Below are 18,094 nucleotides of genomic sequence, written 5' to 3' on the forward strand. Positions count from 1 at the left end.
TGTGTGTTTGTGTGCCAAAAAGGGGTGTGGGATAAGTACATCAGCTGCTTGGGTCAGCAGAGTTAGTGGCAGCCTGAGTCACACACTTTGTTCATTTAGTAAACCCTATGCGTGGGTGTTTTGTGGCTAGATTAAGCTGCTGGTATCTCAGATTCCTACAGGATAAATTAAAAGGTCTAGGATAAATGTCTGAGCTAACTTCAGAGGGCGGAACCATGACTCCCCTTTCTGTATTAGGTCTGCAGTTTTTTAAACAAACAGAACCCAACCTAAGTGAACCGAAGGGCTATTTTCATTATTATACCTTCCTCTTTTTATGTCACTGGGAAAGAAAGGACTGAGGAGCTCCCATCAGAGCCACATGGAGGACACTTCCAGAGAGAAAGAATGAAAAGGAAAAGCCATCCCTTTTAAAGGACAAGACTTCTGGTGAAATGGCTTGAAGTGCATATGTTAGATATCCTTATGAAAGGGCATTTACTACTTCAAGTATTTGAGAAGAAAGACTACTTAAATTTTCAAAGAACTATTCATTTTATTGTTGCAATATTTATGATCATCTTTATAGAATTCAGATGCAAACATCGCTTTAGTTTCCCTAATCTTCCATGAGAAATTCTCTCTGGCAGTTCCCTTATGCTGACCACCTGCTGTTAGAGAAGCAGAAAATAAAAAGTCTAAACAAAGTGTGAACATTTTTAGCTAGCTTGCTAAGTGCAGAACACTGCTGTAGAACAGCAGTTCTCAAACTGTGGGTCGGGACCCCAAAGTGGGTGCGACACCATTTTAATGGGTTTGCCAAGGCTGGCATTAGACTTGCCGTGGCCAAAGCCAAAGCCTGAGCCCCACCACCCAGGGCTGAAGCCAAAGCCTGAGCACTTCAGCACTGGGTGGTGGGGCTCAGGTTACAGGCCCCCCCACCTGGGGTCGAAGCCCTTGGGCTTTAGTTCCCCCACAAGGGTTGGTGGGGCTTGGGCTTTGGCAGGGCTTGGGTGGGCTAAGGCTTTGGTCCTCCCTCCTGAAGTCATGTAGTAATTTTTGTTGTCAGAAGGGGGTCGTGGTGCAATGAAGTTTGAGAACCCCTGCTGTAGAAGGATCAGTTGCTCTGGTTTAGCATGGCCATTAGTCACAGTGTGCTGCTATTGAAAGAAAGGGAAATAGCTCCTTTTAGTGTACTGAGGGATAACTTGTTCCATTGATAGAAATTGGAGATGGAAGAGACCACTGGGTCATCTTGTCTACTGCCCTAGCCTGCTACAAGATTATTCCCTGCACTACATTTTCTAGTGCTTTGTAAATGATTCCACCACTTGTCTTTGAGAGTCTTCCCACAGGCTAATGCACCTTGTGGTCAGGAAGTTACAAAATAACACTTCAGTAGAAATTTAATAGGTAAAGGCTCTGATGGGAACTTCAGTGAAATAATGACCTTTCCTCTGGTATATTAAAGCATTTACTGTTCCCCTTTCAAGGTGGAGATACAGTAATAAATACAGAGTAAATAAAGTGAATATCTGATGAGCATTTTAATAAACCAAAAAAGTTTTCTGGGAGAATAATTCAGTTCAGATGCAGCTGGTTTCTCACTAACTTCTTCTGTTACATGCCTAAATTATGCTCATTTACACGAAGCTAGTGCGGCTAGTCTAAATTTACACTGGTGTTACTAAGAGTAGGATATGACCCATAGTCTCTGTCATAAATATAAAGGGAAGGGTAAACCCCTTTAAAATCCCTCCTGGACAGAGGAAAAATCCTCTCACCTGTAAAGGGTTAAGAAGCTAGGATAACCTCGCTGGCACCTGACCAAAATGACCAATGAGGAGACAAGATACTTTCAAAAGCTGCGAGGGGAGGGAAAAACAAAGAGTCTGTCTGTGTGATGCTTTTGCCAGGGACAGAACAGGAATGGAGTCTTAGAATTTAGTAAGTAATCTAGCTAGATATGCGTTAGATTATGATTTCTTTAAATGGCTGAGGAATTAAGCTGTGCTGAATAGAATGGATATTCCTGTCTGTGTGTCTTTTTGTAACTTAAGGTTTTGCCTAGAGGGATTCTCTATGTTTTGAATCTAATTACCCTGTAAGGTATTTACCATCCTGATTTTACAGATGTGATTCTTTTTTACTTTTTACTTCTATTAAAATCCTTCTTTTCAGAAACTGAATGCTTTTTCATTGTTCTTAAGATCCAAGGGTTTGGGTCTGTGGTCACATATGCAAATTGGTAAGGATTTTTACCAAACCTTCCCCAGGAAGTGGGGTGCAAGGGTTGGGAGGATTTTGGGGGGAAAGAAGTTTCCAAACAATGCTTTCCTAATAAATAAACCCAGATAAACGTTTGGTGGTGGCAGTGGAAGTCCAAGGGCAAAGGGTAAAATAGTTTGTACCTTGGGGAAGTTTTAACCTAAGCTGGTAAAAGTAAGCTTAGGAGGTTTTCATGCAGGTCCCCACATCTGTACCCTACAGTTCAGAATGGGGAAGGAACCTTGACAGTCTCCCTATTTGCATCCAAGGAGACAGAGACACAAGTAAGAGCTGGTTGCTGTTGGTATATGCCCTGCAGCCAGTGGGAGGGTACTGGCATGCTGGATCTTGCTTTGGAATCTCCTGTGTTAGGGGTGTTTGGTGTAAAAATAAATAAATATAGGAGGGGAACTTACCCCTGCATTGCAGCCTCTCTGTAATGGCTAAATCCCTGCAAAAGGGCTGTTCCTGGGAATATCTCTGCTGCAGGAGGTGCTCTGCAGGAGTCACAGAGCTAGCTCTATGCTCCCTTACACTAGGCCCCCGTGTTCTGGTGTTTTAGTGTAGGTCTACAGCAGCCTGATGATTCTGTGCTCTACCAATGGCCCAGAGAGGCCACTGAACAGGGCCACAAGTTAGGGTAGTTCCCAGGGCTGCCCTAGTGTGGTCTGGGGGCCAAACAGTAGGCAATCTATCAGCAGCACGAGTCAGTGTGTGGGCCACTTGCTGAACAGAACAGAGCTGCTGAGGGCTGTTGGGAGTGGGCATGCTCTTTTCTGCAACACGCAATGAGAGCTACAGCTCTTTCAATCCATTCCCACTGCAGCAGCCCCCAGAAGGAAAGGAGCATCTCGTCTGCTGCTCCACAAAAGGAAGAAAAAAAAAATCTGGTGAGATTCCCCTAGGACTCTGGAGCAGTTTAGCGTACAGTTGTGGGGCAAGCACCTTTCCCCCTCCCCCAAAGTAAGGGAGAGACAACTGTGTGTAGTTATTAGTGCTGCTTAGAGCTGGAATACACCAACCCACTAAGGTACCAGTAGTGGACTACGACTTGGAGGCAAGCACTGTAGCCACCTAAGCATAGGGTTGCCAGGTGTCTAGTTTTTGACTGGAATGCCTGGTCAAAAAGGGACCCTGGCGGCTCCAGTCATCATCACTGACCTGGTTGTTAAAAGTCTGGTAAGTGGTGCTGTGGGTCTAAGGCAGGCAAGTCCCTACCTTTCCTGGCTCTGCGCTGTGCCCTGGAAGCGGCCAGCAGGTCCATCTCCTTGGCGGGGGTACCCACGGGGCTCCGCACGGCTGTCCCTGCCCCAAGCATTGGCTCTGCACTCCCACTGGCCAAGAACCACAGTCAATGGGAGCTGCGGTCCGGGGAGGGTGCCTGCGGGCCAGAGCAGCATGCAGAGCCTCCTGCTCCCCCTGCCTGTAGAACTGAGCAATGAAATTGTTTTTAATTGTTCATTTTATTAATATAACTTCATAAGTAATTTCTGTTCTCTGTTTGCCATTCCTTACACTTGTCCATATTGTAACCCAAACTCCATTTTAACTTGTAACCCAAACTCCATTTTGAAATGCTTACTCCATTTTGTAAAAGCTTGCTGCAACCTTCATTTTTGCAAAACCCTGCTGTAATTTTATTAGTTTAGTTTAAACGTGTGAATGAGGTATGTATGGATGATGGAATCAACCTCCAGCCCCAGCCTGTCCTGATGAAATAAAGTTCAAACACCAAAGGCTGAAGATGCATACTACAGCCCTAACCAAGTAAGAAGAGTCCACCCTAAAAAGAAAAGAACAACAAAAGTACAATGGAAGGAAGATCAAAGTCATGTTCCAGGCTGAAAGTCATGTCTGGAATTGACGGGTGAGCAATCACACCGAACCCAGAGGCAGCGTGACACAGCAAAACCTATAGACTTTGGATTCAAACTAAAAACCTTTAAAAAAGAGGGGTGAGAGTGAAGACTTTGGGTAACGTTCTGCTTCCAGCATCAAGGGGCATTGGTGCGCGCCCGACAGAGACCCAGCCCTCCCTCGTGCTTAGCTTTCCTGGCCAGTTAGCCACCATGAGCTACGATCCCAAGCTGTGAAACCAAGCCACAAACTCAAGCTACATTCAGGACTGGTAACTATCGAGCAGCTGCAGAACATTTGGGGTGTGTGTGTGTATACATAGGTATTAGATATTAGTTATTGGTCTTAAAACAAATTGTGTTATTATAATAAATGCGACATCTTGTCTTGTCCCCTGAAACAATCCTGTGTAATTTTATCTGTATAACACGCCCCTCCCCAGGAGCCAGACCTCCTGACCACTTTCGGGGAACAGCACAGAGCCAGGACAGGCAGGGAGCCTGCCTTAGCCCTGCTGACTGGGAGCCGCCCGAGGAAAGGCCGGCCCCTGAACCCCTCATCCCTGGCCCCACCCCAGAACCCATACCCCTTCCTGCAGTCCCCTCCTGCACTCCGAATCCCTCGTCCCCACCCCCCAACCTGGAGGCCCCACCCCAGAGCCTGCACCCCCAGTTAGAGCCCTCAGCCCCCTCCCACACTGCAACCCCTTGCCCCAGCCCAGTGAAAGTGACTGAGGGCGCAGGAGAGCGAACCACCAAGGGAGGGGGAAATGTACTGAGTGGGGGTTGGGGCCTCAGGGAACGGGCGGGGTTAGGGTGTTCAGCTTTGTGCAATTAGAAAGTTGGCAAACCTACCTCAGCAGCTAGCCCCAGTAACCACTCTGACACATGGCTTAGTGAAAGGGTATTTTACCTGGGTTGGCAGGAAAAGGCAAGGTTGCAGTCTAGATACCCTAGGTACAGAAAGCTTAAACAGTTACAGTTCACAGTAAGCAACAGTGGCTCTTGTTTGGGCTTGGGGGAGGGGAGGCAGTCCAATTAACAGGGCTCGTCAGGCCCAGTGACTGGGGTGCCCTCTCCAGTCCAGTCTCTATTCTATAGGGTGACCAGACGTCCCGATTTTTAGTTCTTTGTCCCGTGTCCCAATCGATGCACAGTTGGGACACCATTTGTCCCGATATGGAGGCTTTGGCCGCTCTGGCGGGTTTTTTTTTTTTTTGCTTCCCCCATGTGTCCCGATATTTTGTCCGTTTCATCTGGTCACCCTACTATTCTAGCAAATAGAAACTTGCAGGCCAGGCTCATTTAGTGGTGTCTCTCTCATGGGGGCACCTCTGCACTGGCTATCTACTCTGCTGCTGCCCCATACAGACCTCCACACAGCTGTAATGTCTGGCACACTCAGTCTGTTCCACACGCAGTTCCTGGGGACTCCTCTCTACATTCAGCTTCTCTCCAGTTCTGGGGTCATCATGTGCTGCTTCCCCAAGGTGCCTAGTCACTTCCTGGTTCAGGAGTCTTTCTCCTATCTGGCCAGGGGAAAGGGATGTACAGTGGGAAGGGGGCTGACAGGAGTTGTAGGCCCCAATGTTGCAAGGTTCATCCCATGTGATGTGGGGAGGGGACATTTGTGCAAGTCTCCCATCACACAGAGGAAGCTGGGGCACTCCTGGAGTAGGAATAGAAAGCTCTCCCCTTCCTCCCTGTGTCCAAAGAACGGGCAGATGGGGGCCCTCTGTGTGGTTTATTGCATGGGTGAAGTCCAATGGGCCAGTTGCTGAGCCAGCACCTCAGCACTGACCTTCCTGCTCCAGCTGCTGCCTGACAGATCTGTCAACAGCCTCACTGTGCTTCCCAGTGGGAGGAAGTGGAGAGAAGATGGGGCCTGTAAATGGCACCATACTGTTGACCCAGGACCTCTGTCTGTGGGCTTCCCCTGCTCTCAGTGAGACTTGGTAGGTGGGGGTCCTACCATATTTTCTCCTTTCCTTCCTAGCTTTAGGTCAAATGGCAGCCAAGAGGGGAGCTGCTGTCAGCTCCCAGTTAGGCAGGAGGTGCAGGGAGCTCAGCACCTAAGACTGGGGGATTGGTTTAGCTGCCGACAGTCCCAGGATGCTGGCCAAAATAGCACAAAGAGTGAGTCACAAGTTTGTGCAGGGTGTGATTCAGGTAGGAAAGAAAAAAAAAAAGTAAACTTCAAAAACTTTGCTTTTACTACTTCCAGTATCCACTTCAAATGGAGGGGTACGTAATAGTAACAGCCTCCATCAGCTACCTCAGGGCTGACCAACCATCCAGCATCTCGGCTGATGCTGCACACATGGCAGCTTCATCTTGCTTGTCCACATTCCCAGCAACTACTTACACATCTGATGTGGGTGTGGTCTAGTAGCAGGGTTCATTCTGCGGTTCCCTCTCCTAATGCCTGTAACTCAAATCTCTTCTTCCTCTGTCTCTGGCATGCCTTCTACGGTGTCCCAGCCAGGAAGTACTTGCAATTAGGAAGAGATGGCGGGAGAATGAGTGAGTGGAGGTTGGAGGCAGCAACACAAGGGCTGGTGCTGGCTAGGGCACAAGGGACATGTGTAACAGAAACAACTCTGGCCCCAGGATCCTGCAGATGTTCCCCCAGGCTGCCCCCTCCACCTAACACTTCTGGCCCCATGCTGCCCTTTCTCCCCCCATAACCTCCTCCCTAGGCTTCTCTCACCACCACCCTGGTCTCTACTGTTTTCAATCGCCCCTCACTCACCACAGGCATTCCCCAAACCCCAGTTCCTTTCTGTCTCCCAATCTATTTCCCACTCTCTTCCCTCCAGCTCCCTCTGTATACCACCCATGCCACACACACACACTCCCCAAAGCCATTCTCCCCCCATTTCCCTCTTTTTCCATCTCCCTGACTGGCTCTTGTCCCCTCACAATCCTCAACTACCCTAATCCTTTTAGCTGCTACAGTTCCCCACTCCATACCCAACGTTCACACACACCTGCTCCCACTGTTCTGCTGGAGCTTGGGCCTGGGTAGCTGTTGGTGGGATAGGACCTTTGGAGGGGGCTTTGCTCCTAACTCAAAGCTGACCCCACTTGTTGTGGGATGGTACTAGCAGGACAGGTTCCTGATTCCCCCTCCCATCTGCAGCCCTGGGGGATCTTCCCTGGCCTTTCTTTTCCAGCCACACCTGCTCCTCCCTGTGCTGTGGTGGGTATAGGAGAAATATAGTAACTAGAAATAGCCTACGTGGAACCGCATAAAATCTGACACCTTTGCAAACTCTAGAGCTCATCTGAATCTGCAGTTTTTCTTTCAACACTGCGGAGAAGGAAAGTATTGTACAGCCTGAGCCAGGGCAACTGCTACAGCCACTAACAGTGGACTCATGGGAAAGTGGAGAAACAGTAAAGAGATCCTTTTACTTTTATTTACCCATTCCTACTAGTCTTCATTTATATTTGGCTAGTCATAGTAGATGCAGCTGTTGGTGGTGAGCAGGATTTTATTCAAATTGGTGGGACTGGGAGGATTAAAGGGTAAATTAAAAACTTGTCCAAGATGTCATCTGACCTTTAACCCCAGTGAAACTGCAAAAGGACTATGGTTCCAGCTCCCCTGCCCCTTGCAAATAATCCATAGAAATTAACTGATATATTTTCAGAATTGAAAGTTCAGTGCAAATGACACCCTGTTTTAAACATTCCACTGGAAAACAGCAAAGAAAGAGTGCTAGGTTAAAAGAATGCAAAAGTGTTCGTAATATTTTCCTAGTTATCCTTTTTATTTAAAAAAAACCATGTTTATGTTGTTTTGCTGAAAAATTAAACTATGGTGTGGAATTAAACATGGCTTAAAAATAGCATCTGAATGAAGTATTGTCTTAATTTTGTCTCTGAAAAATTGTCCATTTGTATGCTTCTTAAAAGTGTCTGTTTATTTAAGAGTAATTGCTGTCTTAACAGGTTTATTTTCTTTTGGTTCTGGGCTGGTAACCCTGTGCTTTTCACCCTCCCTCTCTCACTGCATTAAGTGTGTACAACAGCTTACTGCTAGTGAAACCACTACAAAGCTCTTCATACCAACCATGCTGTTTGTTTGCAGAAGAAGGTCAGGCACTGTTCTTTACTCATATGGCACACTAAAATTGGTGGAAATAAAAAAGAAAATGACTGTCTCATATTAGAAATAGCCATGCAGCCTAGGTTTTGAACATAAGACACTAAACTGTTTTTGTAAGAGTAGAAGTGTTAATATTAGTGACTTGGGAATTTCCAATTTGGAAAATTAAATTTGACATTAGCTCCTGATTTCCTCCTGTATTTCATTTGCATACAGTATTCTTCCCTTTTTGTCCTCAATTGTTCTTTTATGTTGCTCTGTGACCTGAAAAGGACAATAATTGGGTATAGGCTTCTTTTCTTTGTTTCTTTATCATGAATAAAGGCCTGAAACAGGTCCTTTTTTTTCTTTTTCTTTTCCCCCCAGCCCCATTCTTACAACTCTTAGGAATATCAAATCTTGTCTTCTCTTTTTTTGCTAGAAGTCTTCTTAAAGGCCCCAGGGAACTAGTATGAGAGCTTTCTTAGCCCTTAAACGAAGGCATGGGTGCACTGCTGAATCTTTAACAAAGATCTTTTCTTTCAACTAATTTTTGGTGTAATCAGGGTCTGAATGAATTCCCCTTACAGCTAGCTGGGATGGGGAGAGGCTCTAGAAACACACTGTATTTACATGTTTCAGAGTAGCAGCCGTGTTAGTCTGTATCCAAAAAAAAAAAAGGAGTACTTGTGGCACCTTAGAGACTAACAAATTTATTTGAGCATAAGCTTTCGTGAGCTACAGCTCACTTTGTTGCTCACGAAAGCTTATGCTCAAATAAATTTGTTAGTCTCTAAGGTGCCACAAGTATTCCTTTTCTTTTTGTATTTACATGAACACACCTAACTCTGCTTAGATATTTAGCAGATACAGCGGTGTTGCTCAAAGTGATCAACCTTGGCTGGTGTTGAGTTACAAATCACTTTAGTACTGAATGCAGGGGTAGTGAAATGCTGTTACCAATGTTGTTTTCATTATTGTAGGAATACAGGGGAAGCAAGACTATGCTTAACCTGTCTCAAATGAGGGGGTCACCCTCAGCTGAAAGGACCTAGTTACTCCAAGGGCTCGAATGCCAGAGCCCTGTGAAAGTAAGAGGCGTGAGGACAGGTGTTCTGGCTGGGAGTAAGGACCCTCCCCACAAGGGTTCTCTCTGGACTGGTTTAACCTGTTTCCCCCCGCGCACGCACACATTCTGTTCAAAGAAAGAACTAAATATACTTTGTTAGGAGCCTCTTTTGGCTTCTCTACACTGCCAAGTTGTTGACAAAACAGATCGCTCCTCCTGACAAAACGAACGCTGCTCCCGGGACTGGAAGTATTTTGTTGGTAAAAGTGCAGACAAAGAGCGTTTACACACACCGACATTTAGCAACAAGGCTGTGTCAACACAGCCTTGTCACTAAAACCTGCGTGGCGTAGACAAGCCCCTTGTTATTTTAAATGCTCAATCAGAGCTGAAATCAGTTGTGGTAGGACTGTGTTTCTGCCCTGCCTGCTAAGAGCTAAAAATCACTGAGAGCTGAGATCACTTTAGATGGGCAGTGTTTCTGCCCAGCCTGTAAAGAGCTGAAAATGACTCAGCCCTGGTCTACACTACACTAGGAGTTTAGGTCGAATTTAGCAGTGTTAAATCAATGTAAACCTGCACCCGTCCACACTATGAAGCCCTTTTTTTCGACTTAAAGGGCTCTTAAAATCTATTTCCTTAATCCACCTCTGACAAGTGGATTAGCGCTTAAATAAGCTTTGCCGGGTCAAATTTGGGGTACTGTGGACGCAATTAGACGGTATTGGCCTCCAGGAGCTATCCCAGAGTGCTTTATTGTGACCGCTCTGAACAGCACTCTCAACTCAGATGCACTGGCCAGGTAGACAGGAAAAGGCCCGCAAACTTTTGAATTTCAATTTCCTGTTTGCATGGTCACCTGCAGCTTGCCACGCTGGCCAGAGCTCACCAGCAGAGGTGACCATGCAGAGCTCATCAGCAGAGCTGATCATGATGGAGTCCCAGAATCGCAAAAGAGCTCCAGCATGGACCGAATAGGAGGTACGGGATCTGGTCGCTATATGGGGAGAGGAATCCGTGCTATCAGAACTCCGTTCCAGTTTTCAAAATGCCAAAACATTTGTCAAAATCTCCCAGGGCATGAAGGACAGAGGCCATAACAGGGACCCGAAGCAATGCCGCATGAAACTTAAGGAGCTGAGGCAAGCCTACTAGAAAACCAGAGAAGCAAACGGCAGCTCCATGGCAGAGCCCCAAACATGTCGCTTCTATGATGAGCTGCATGCCACTTTAGGGGGTTCAGCCACCACTACCCCAGCCGTGTTGTTTGACTCCTTCAACGGAGATGGAGGCAACACAGAAGCAGGTTTTGGGGACAAGGAAGATGATGATGATGAAGTTGTAGATAGGTCACAGCAAGCAAGCAGAGAAACCAGTTTTCCCGACAGCCAGGAACTGTTTCTCACCCTGGACTTGGAGGTAGCCCCCCCCGAACCCACCCAAGGCTGCCTCCTGGACCCGCCAGGTGGAGAAGGGACCTCTGGTGAGTGTACCTTTTAAAATACTATACATAGTTTAAAAGCAAGCAAGTTTAATGATTAATTTCTCCTGGCATTTGCAGCTCTCCTGGATGTACTCCCAAAGCCTTTGCAAAAGGTTTCTCGGAAGGGCAGCCTTATTCCACCCACCATGGTAGGACACTTTACCACACCAGGCCAGTAGCATTTACTCAGGAATCATTGTAGAACAAAGCATTGCAGTGTATGTTTGCTGGCATTCAAACAACATCTGTTCTTTATCTCTCTGTGTTATCCTCAGGAGAGTGATATCATTCACGGTCACCTTGTTGAAATAGGGTGCTTTTCTTAAGGGAACATTCAGAGGTGCCCGTTCCTGCTGGGCTGTTTGCCTGTGGCTGAACAGAAATGTTCCCCGCTGTTAGCCATGGAGGGGGGAGGAGGAGGGGCTAGCCACGTGGTGGGGGGAGGCAAAACGCGACCTTGGAATGAAAGCACATGTGCTGTGTATGTAATGTTAACAGCAAGGTTTACCGTGAAAGAGTGTAGCCATTGTTCTAGAAAATGTGTCTTTTTAAATACCACTGCCTCTTTTTTTTTTTCTCCACTAGCTGCATGTGTTTCAATGATCACAGGATTTTCTCTTTCCCAGAGGCTAGTGAAGATCAGAAGGCGAAAAAACCGCACTCGTGATGAAATGTTCTCTGAGCTCATGCTGTCCTCCCACTCTGACATAGCACAGACGAATGCGTGGAGGCAGACAATGTCAGAGTTCAGGAAAGCACAATATGACCCGGAGGAGAGGTGGCGGGCTGAAGAAAGTAAGTGGAGGGCTGGAGAGAGGGGTGAAGCTGAAAGGTGGCGGCAGCGTGATGAGAGGAAGCACGATTCAATGCTGAGGCTGCTGGAGGATCAAACCAATATGCTCCAGCGTATGGTTGAGCTGCAGGAAAGGCAGCAGGAGCACAGACCGCCGCTACAGACCCTGTGTAACCAACCGCCCTCCTCCCCAAGTTCCATAGCCTCCTCACCCAGATGCCCAAGAACGCGGTGGGGCGGCCTCCAGCCACCCGGCCACTCCACCCCAGAGGATTGCCCAAGCAACAGAAGGCTGGTATTCAATAAGTTTTAAAGTGCTGTGTGGCCTTGTCCTTCCCTCCTCCACCACCCCTCCTGGTGCTTCTCTTCTCCACCACCCCTCCTGGGCTACCTTGGTAGTTATCCCCCTATTTGTGTGACAAATTAATAAAGAATGCATGAATGTGAAGCAACAATTACTTTATTGCCTCTGCAAGCGGAGATCGAAGGGAGGAGGGGAGGGTGGTTAGCTTACAGGGAAGTAGAGTGAACTAAGGGGCGGTGGGTTTCATCAAGGAGAAACAAAAAGAACTTTCACAGCATAGCCTGTCCAGTCATGAAACTGGTTTTCAAAGCTTCTCTGATGTGCATCACGCCCTCCTGTGCTCTTTTAACCGCCCTGGTGTCTGGCTGTGTGTAACCAGCAGCCAGGCGATTTGCCTCAACCTCCCACCCACCATAAACATCTCCCCCTTACTCTCACAGATATTGTGGAGCGCACAGCAAGCAGTAATAACAGTGGGAATATTGATTTCATTGAGGTCTAACGGAGTCAGTAAACTGCGCCAGCGCGCTTTGAACGTCCAAATGCACATTCTACCACCATTCTGCACTTGCTCAGCCTGTAGTTGAACAGCTCCTGACTACTGTCCAGGCTGCCTGTGTATGGCTTCATGAGCCATGGCATTAAGGGGTAGGCTGGGTCCCCAAGGATACATATAGGCATTTCAATGTCCCCAATGGTTATTTTCTGATCTGGGAACAAAGTCCCTTCTTGCAGCTTTTGAAACAGACCAGAGTTCCTGAAGATGCGAGCGTCACGTACCTTTCCCGGCTATCCCACGTTGATGTTGGTGAAACGTCCCTTGTGATCCACCAGTGCTTGCAGCACTATTGAAAAGTACCCCTTGCGGTTTATGTACTCACTGGCTTGGTGCTCCGGTGCCAAGATAGGGATATGGGTTCCGTCTATGGTCCCACCACAGTTAGGGAATCCCATTGCAGCAAAGCCATCCACTATGACCTGCACATTTCCCAGGGTCACTACCCTTGATAGCAGCAGATCTTTGATTGCATTGGCTACTTGCATCACAGCAGCCCCCACAGTAGATTTGCCCTCTCCAAATTGATTCCCGACTTACCGGTAGCTGTCTGGCGTTGCAAGCTTCCACAGGGCTATTGCCACTCGCTTCTCAACTGTGAGGGCTGCTCTCATCTTGGTATTCTTGCACCTCTGGGCAGGGGAAAGCAAGTCACAAAGTTCCATGAAAGTGCCCTTACGCATGCGAAAGTTTTGCAACCACTGGGAATCGTCCCAGACCTGCAACACTATGCGGTCCCACCAGTCTGTGCTTCTTTCCCGAGCCCAAAATCAGCGTTCCACAGCATGAACCTGCCCCATTAGGACCATGATGCCCACATTGCCAGGGCCCGTGCTTTGAGAGAAGTCTGTGTCCATGTCCTCATCACTCACATCACCGCGCTAACATCGCCTACTTGCCCGGTATCACTTTGCCAGGTTCTGGTGCTGCATATACTGTTGGATAATGCGCGTGGTGTTTAATGTGCTCCTAATTGCCAAAGTGATCTGAGCGGGCTCCATGCTTGCCGTGGTATGGCGTCTGCACAGAAAAAAGGCGCGGAACAATTGTCTGCCATTGCCCTGACGGAGGGAGGGGCGACTGACGACATGGCTTACAGGGTTGGCTTACAGGGAATTAAAATCAACAAAGGGGGTGGCTTTGCAAGAAACTGAATGGCCCCCTCAAGGATAGAACTCAAAACTGGGTTTAGCAGGCCGTTGATTTCACAGAAGGAAGGAGAAAATGAATACAAAACAAATCTGATCTATTTCTTGTTTTGAGCCACTTCATCTATCTTTATACATCTTGCTGGCAGCAGACTGTGCAGTATGACCACTAGCCATCATCATCTCCTGGGTGCTTGGCAGAAGACGGTGCAGTATGACAACTAGCCATCATCTTCTGCTGGCTGGAGGTTAAAAGACAGCGCACTGCCGGTAGGAGTGAACCGCCACGAAACGAAACAAGGGAAATGACCTGGCTGAGTCACTCCCATGTTTGCCCAGGCGCCCGATTAAAAGAGCACCCAGGACTACGTTGATGACGACTACCAGTCATACTGCACTGTCTGCTGCCAAAAGGCAATGGGTTGCTGCTGCTGTGTAGCAATGCAGTACCACATCTGCCAGCACCCAGGAGACATTCGGTGACAGTTAGCTGACCAGGCTCATGCTTGCCATGGTATGGTGTCTGCACAGGTAACTCAAGAAAAAAGGCGCAAAACGATTGTCTGCCCTTGCTTTCACGGAGGGAGGGAGGGAACGGGGGCCTGACGATATGTACCCAGAACCACCCGCGACAATGTTTTAGCCCCATCAGGCACTGGGATTTCTACCCAGAATTCAAATGGGAGGCGGAGACTGCAGGAACTGTGGGATAGCCACTCACAGTGCAATGCTCTGGAAGTTGATGGTTGCCTCGGTACTGTGGACACACTCCGCCAACTACAGGCACTTAGAGCACTTGTGTGGGGACACACACGATCAACTGTATAAAACCGCTTTCTACAAAACCGACTTCTATAAATTCGACCTAATTTCGTAGTGTAGACATACCCTAAGAGATTGATGTGCAGAGATCACAGCAGAGAGGCAGGTGGCAGCAGAAGGTGGCAGCAGATAGTCGGCTGGCGGTGAGCGGCTAGCAGGACGGCTGACAGAGAGGTGCAGCGAGAGGCCAGCAGGGGTGGCTGGCGGAGAGGTGCACTGAGTGGCCAAGAGGGCACCTGGCAGAAAGGGGCAGTGAACGAGTGTCTGAGCAGCAGAGCGAGTAAGGTGCCTCTTTACCCGCCCCTTCCACCCAGCGTGGGAGGTGATCTCTGCAGATGCACCTCTGAACTCTGGGTCTGCACTAGGGTGACCAGATGTCCCAATTTTATAGGGACAGTCCTCATATTTGAGGCTTTTTCTTATTTAGTCGCCAATTACCGCCCATCCCCTGTCCCGATTTTTCACACTTGCTATCTGGTCACCCTCTGTTTCACACTTGCTATCTGGTCACCCTCTGCATTGACCAAGGACAGCAACTGTCAGTGGGGTGCAGAGAAGGGTTGGGCACATGAAAGGGACTTTTGGGTTGCTGGATTTAAGAACCTGAGGGAAAGAGGACACTGCCCAACTTACTTGGGGGTGGGTCATTTGCTCATGGTTTATGTTTATGAACCCTGGTAGTGGTGTTTTCCCAAATTAATGCTGAGTTACTTTCCTCCCTTTTTTAAAAGTTTATTTTCTACACTCAGACTCTGTGCTTGCAAGAGGGCAAGTATTACCTCTCAGAGGCGCCCAGGGGTGATGTGTAATTTCCCCAGGTTACTGGGTGGGGTCTTGAGCCAATTCTGTGTTGTATTGATGGAAAGGAACCCCTAGATATTGAACTTGGCCCTGGCTGCTGCTGGGTCCGCCTGGCAGAAGGGTTACATTGGGCTAAATAAATTTTAACAAAAAATCCCCACCAAAGCTTTAGTTGGACTCCAAATAATTCCCAATTATTGAGGTTTACTTCCTTGTTACTTGTGATGGCGTAGTCCTACTAGTTCTTCAGTTGTTTATAAAGTCTCCCGTGAAAAAGAAGGGTAGGCAAGAAGTGAATTTCCAATGTTAAGAAGCAATCTGGGAAAAACACATCAGACTGTATTTATACATAACAGGAGGGCAAAAAATATTTTATTACCTTTGTATACGTCACTTTTTAACAACTGTCATGTTCTTTTCTAGCCTTGGTTGTATTTCAGGGGTAGGCAAAGTGATTCCTTCTAGAGTATATAATATTTGTGAAGTGCTGTGACATGAAAGGTGCTATTTAAATATAAGACAGAGCATCAGTAAAAGAACATAGATATAGGCTGCATATGGTAGATATCCAAAAGGTAACCCATCTCTACTGATAATACAAATATCTAATATACTAATTTTATGCTCACTAGATTTACTGCTGCTCAGTGCAACTGGATTAGGGAAAAGACTCTTTGTCCCATGTGAGCAAAGAGTATGTTCAGTGTAAATAGGTTGCATTTTACTAATCAATGTGCTCCACTGAGTTTATCCAGATAAATTAAAAAAAAGCCTAGCAAATCTACAAAAATACCTTCAACTCCTAGACATCAAGACTATTTCCAATACTCTGACCTCCCACCCCGTCAGAATCCCCAAGTGAGAGAAGATGTCCCATTTTACGTATATTTTCTGTGTATAGCCCTCATTTCATGGGGCCTGACTCTTGAACCATATCTATCTGTCAGATACTGTGTTATTATGTGTTCTGTGACATTAAAAATCAAGTTTAATTAAAAAATCAAAAGCAAACTGATGAAAGATGAGGATATGTGTATTATATGGTAAGGAGAAAAGGTATGTGGAAATAGTCATAATGTCACAAAGTGGGTCACAAAGGCTAAAGGGTCTCTATGGATCCATATTCAGGCTGTGGTCCTTCTGAGGCTTTACTTGATTGGATGATCAGCTTTGGGGTCCTATCCTGCTTCTATAGAGGTCAACAGATGTTTGGCTATTGACTTCAGTGAAAATAGGATTGGACCTAACTAGTTTCCCATTGGACTTGTTTCTTCAGTTTTTTATCAAATGTTTTGTTCTCCTTTTATAAAATCTTGCAATGAACTCATCAGACTCTAGAGATCCCCAAAGTGTTCACTTGTGAGTTTATCTTCCTTTCAAAATTCTTCTTCACTAGAAACAACACCTCCAAGCACTCCCTCTGACTGTATGCCTGAGTGGTGGCATGAGAGTGACACTCTATGGCTAAAGAAGAGAAATGCAGTTTCATCCAACTTGATCCAATTTCTGTGCAGCTGAGTGAAATAGAGCAGGAAGGTTCTGTATGAAGTGACCCAGCAGCTAGTGTGATAGCTATTACCCCTAAAGTCCACTGAAAACAGGGGTACAACCCAACAAAAGCCTGTTCATTTTATAAAAAGAAAAGGAGTACTTGTGGCACCTTAGAGACTAACCAATTTATTTGAGCATGAGCTTTCGTGAGCCACAGCATGCTCAAATAAATTGGTTAGTCTCTAAGGTGCCACAAGTACTCCTTTTCTTTTTGCGAATACAGACTAACACGGCTGTTCCTCTGAAACCTGTTCATTTTATGTAATTCAGATCTGTCTTAGAGACTGGAACTAGAAAGGCAAGACAACTGGGTCTCTTTTATTACGCTGAAAGGAAAAAATTTACAGAGTCATAGAGTTTAAGGCCACAATGGACCACCAGACCATCTAGTCTGACCTCCTGTATATCACCGACCATCAAAATCACCCAGCACTTGCATACTAAACCCAACAACTGAAATAAGACCTAAATATACAGCCCACAGGAGAATAGAATATTGTGCCCACAGGCAAAGATTAGGAGAGAGCAAGGTGTACTCGTGGCTGAGGTCCCCACAATGGCAGGGAAATTATTATGTGAGGTATATCCAGATAATCCAGGCAAGTGACATGAACCCACATGCAACAGAGGAAGGTGAAACCCCACCCCCAACCCCCCCAAGTCCCTGTCAATCTGACCTGGGGGAAAATTTCTTCCCAACCCCACATATAGTGATCAGTTAGGCCTTGAACATGTGAGTCACAACCAGCCAACCAAGCACCTGAGAGGCAGAATGCTTGGTACCATGGGCGGCGGGTGGACCCCCTCACTTTGGGGAGGCTAGCCTTGCGGTCCCGCCCCTGCTGCCCTCCTCAGCAGGAGCTCTGATCCCCCTCAACCCCACCGCCCATGGCCAGAGAAGCCCCGGGCAGGTTGGAACCCTGATACCCCCCCAACACCGCCGCCAGAGGAGCCCCGGGCTGGCCCCAGTCCTGGGCTGATCTCAGCCGGCCAACCGACCCGAGCCCCGGGCCAGTCTGAGCAACCCCAACCCAGAGTCTCGCAGCAACGGCTCCAGCCCGGGAAGGCAGAGCCTTCCTTGTCCTATTATAACCACCGCCCATGCTTGCTACCACCTCAGAACCCTGGTCCACCCCATTCAATGTCACATCTCCAGCCATGACCATCACTGATGCTTCAGAAGAAGGAGACCAAAAGGATTGCAATACATGTGACATGTCATCTCTTTTCATTCCCGTCCTCTTATCTCTGATAGCACCCACAAAAAAACAGACAAAACAATACAAAGAAAACCCCTGCAAAGACTAGGGCTGTCGATTAATCACAGTTAACTCATGTGATTAACTAAAAAAAAAAAATCACTATTTAAAA

The sequence above is a fragment of the Caretta caretta genome, chromosome 1 (assembly GCF_965140235.1).
Source record: "Caretta caretta isolate rCarCar2 chromosome 1, rCarCar1.hap1, whole genome shotgun sequence".
Classification (NCBI taxonomy): domain Eukaryota; kingdom Metazoa; phylum Chordata; order Testudines; family Cheloniidae; genus Caretta; species Caretta caretta.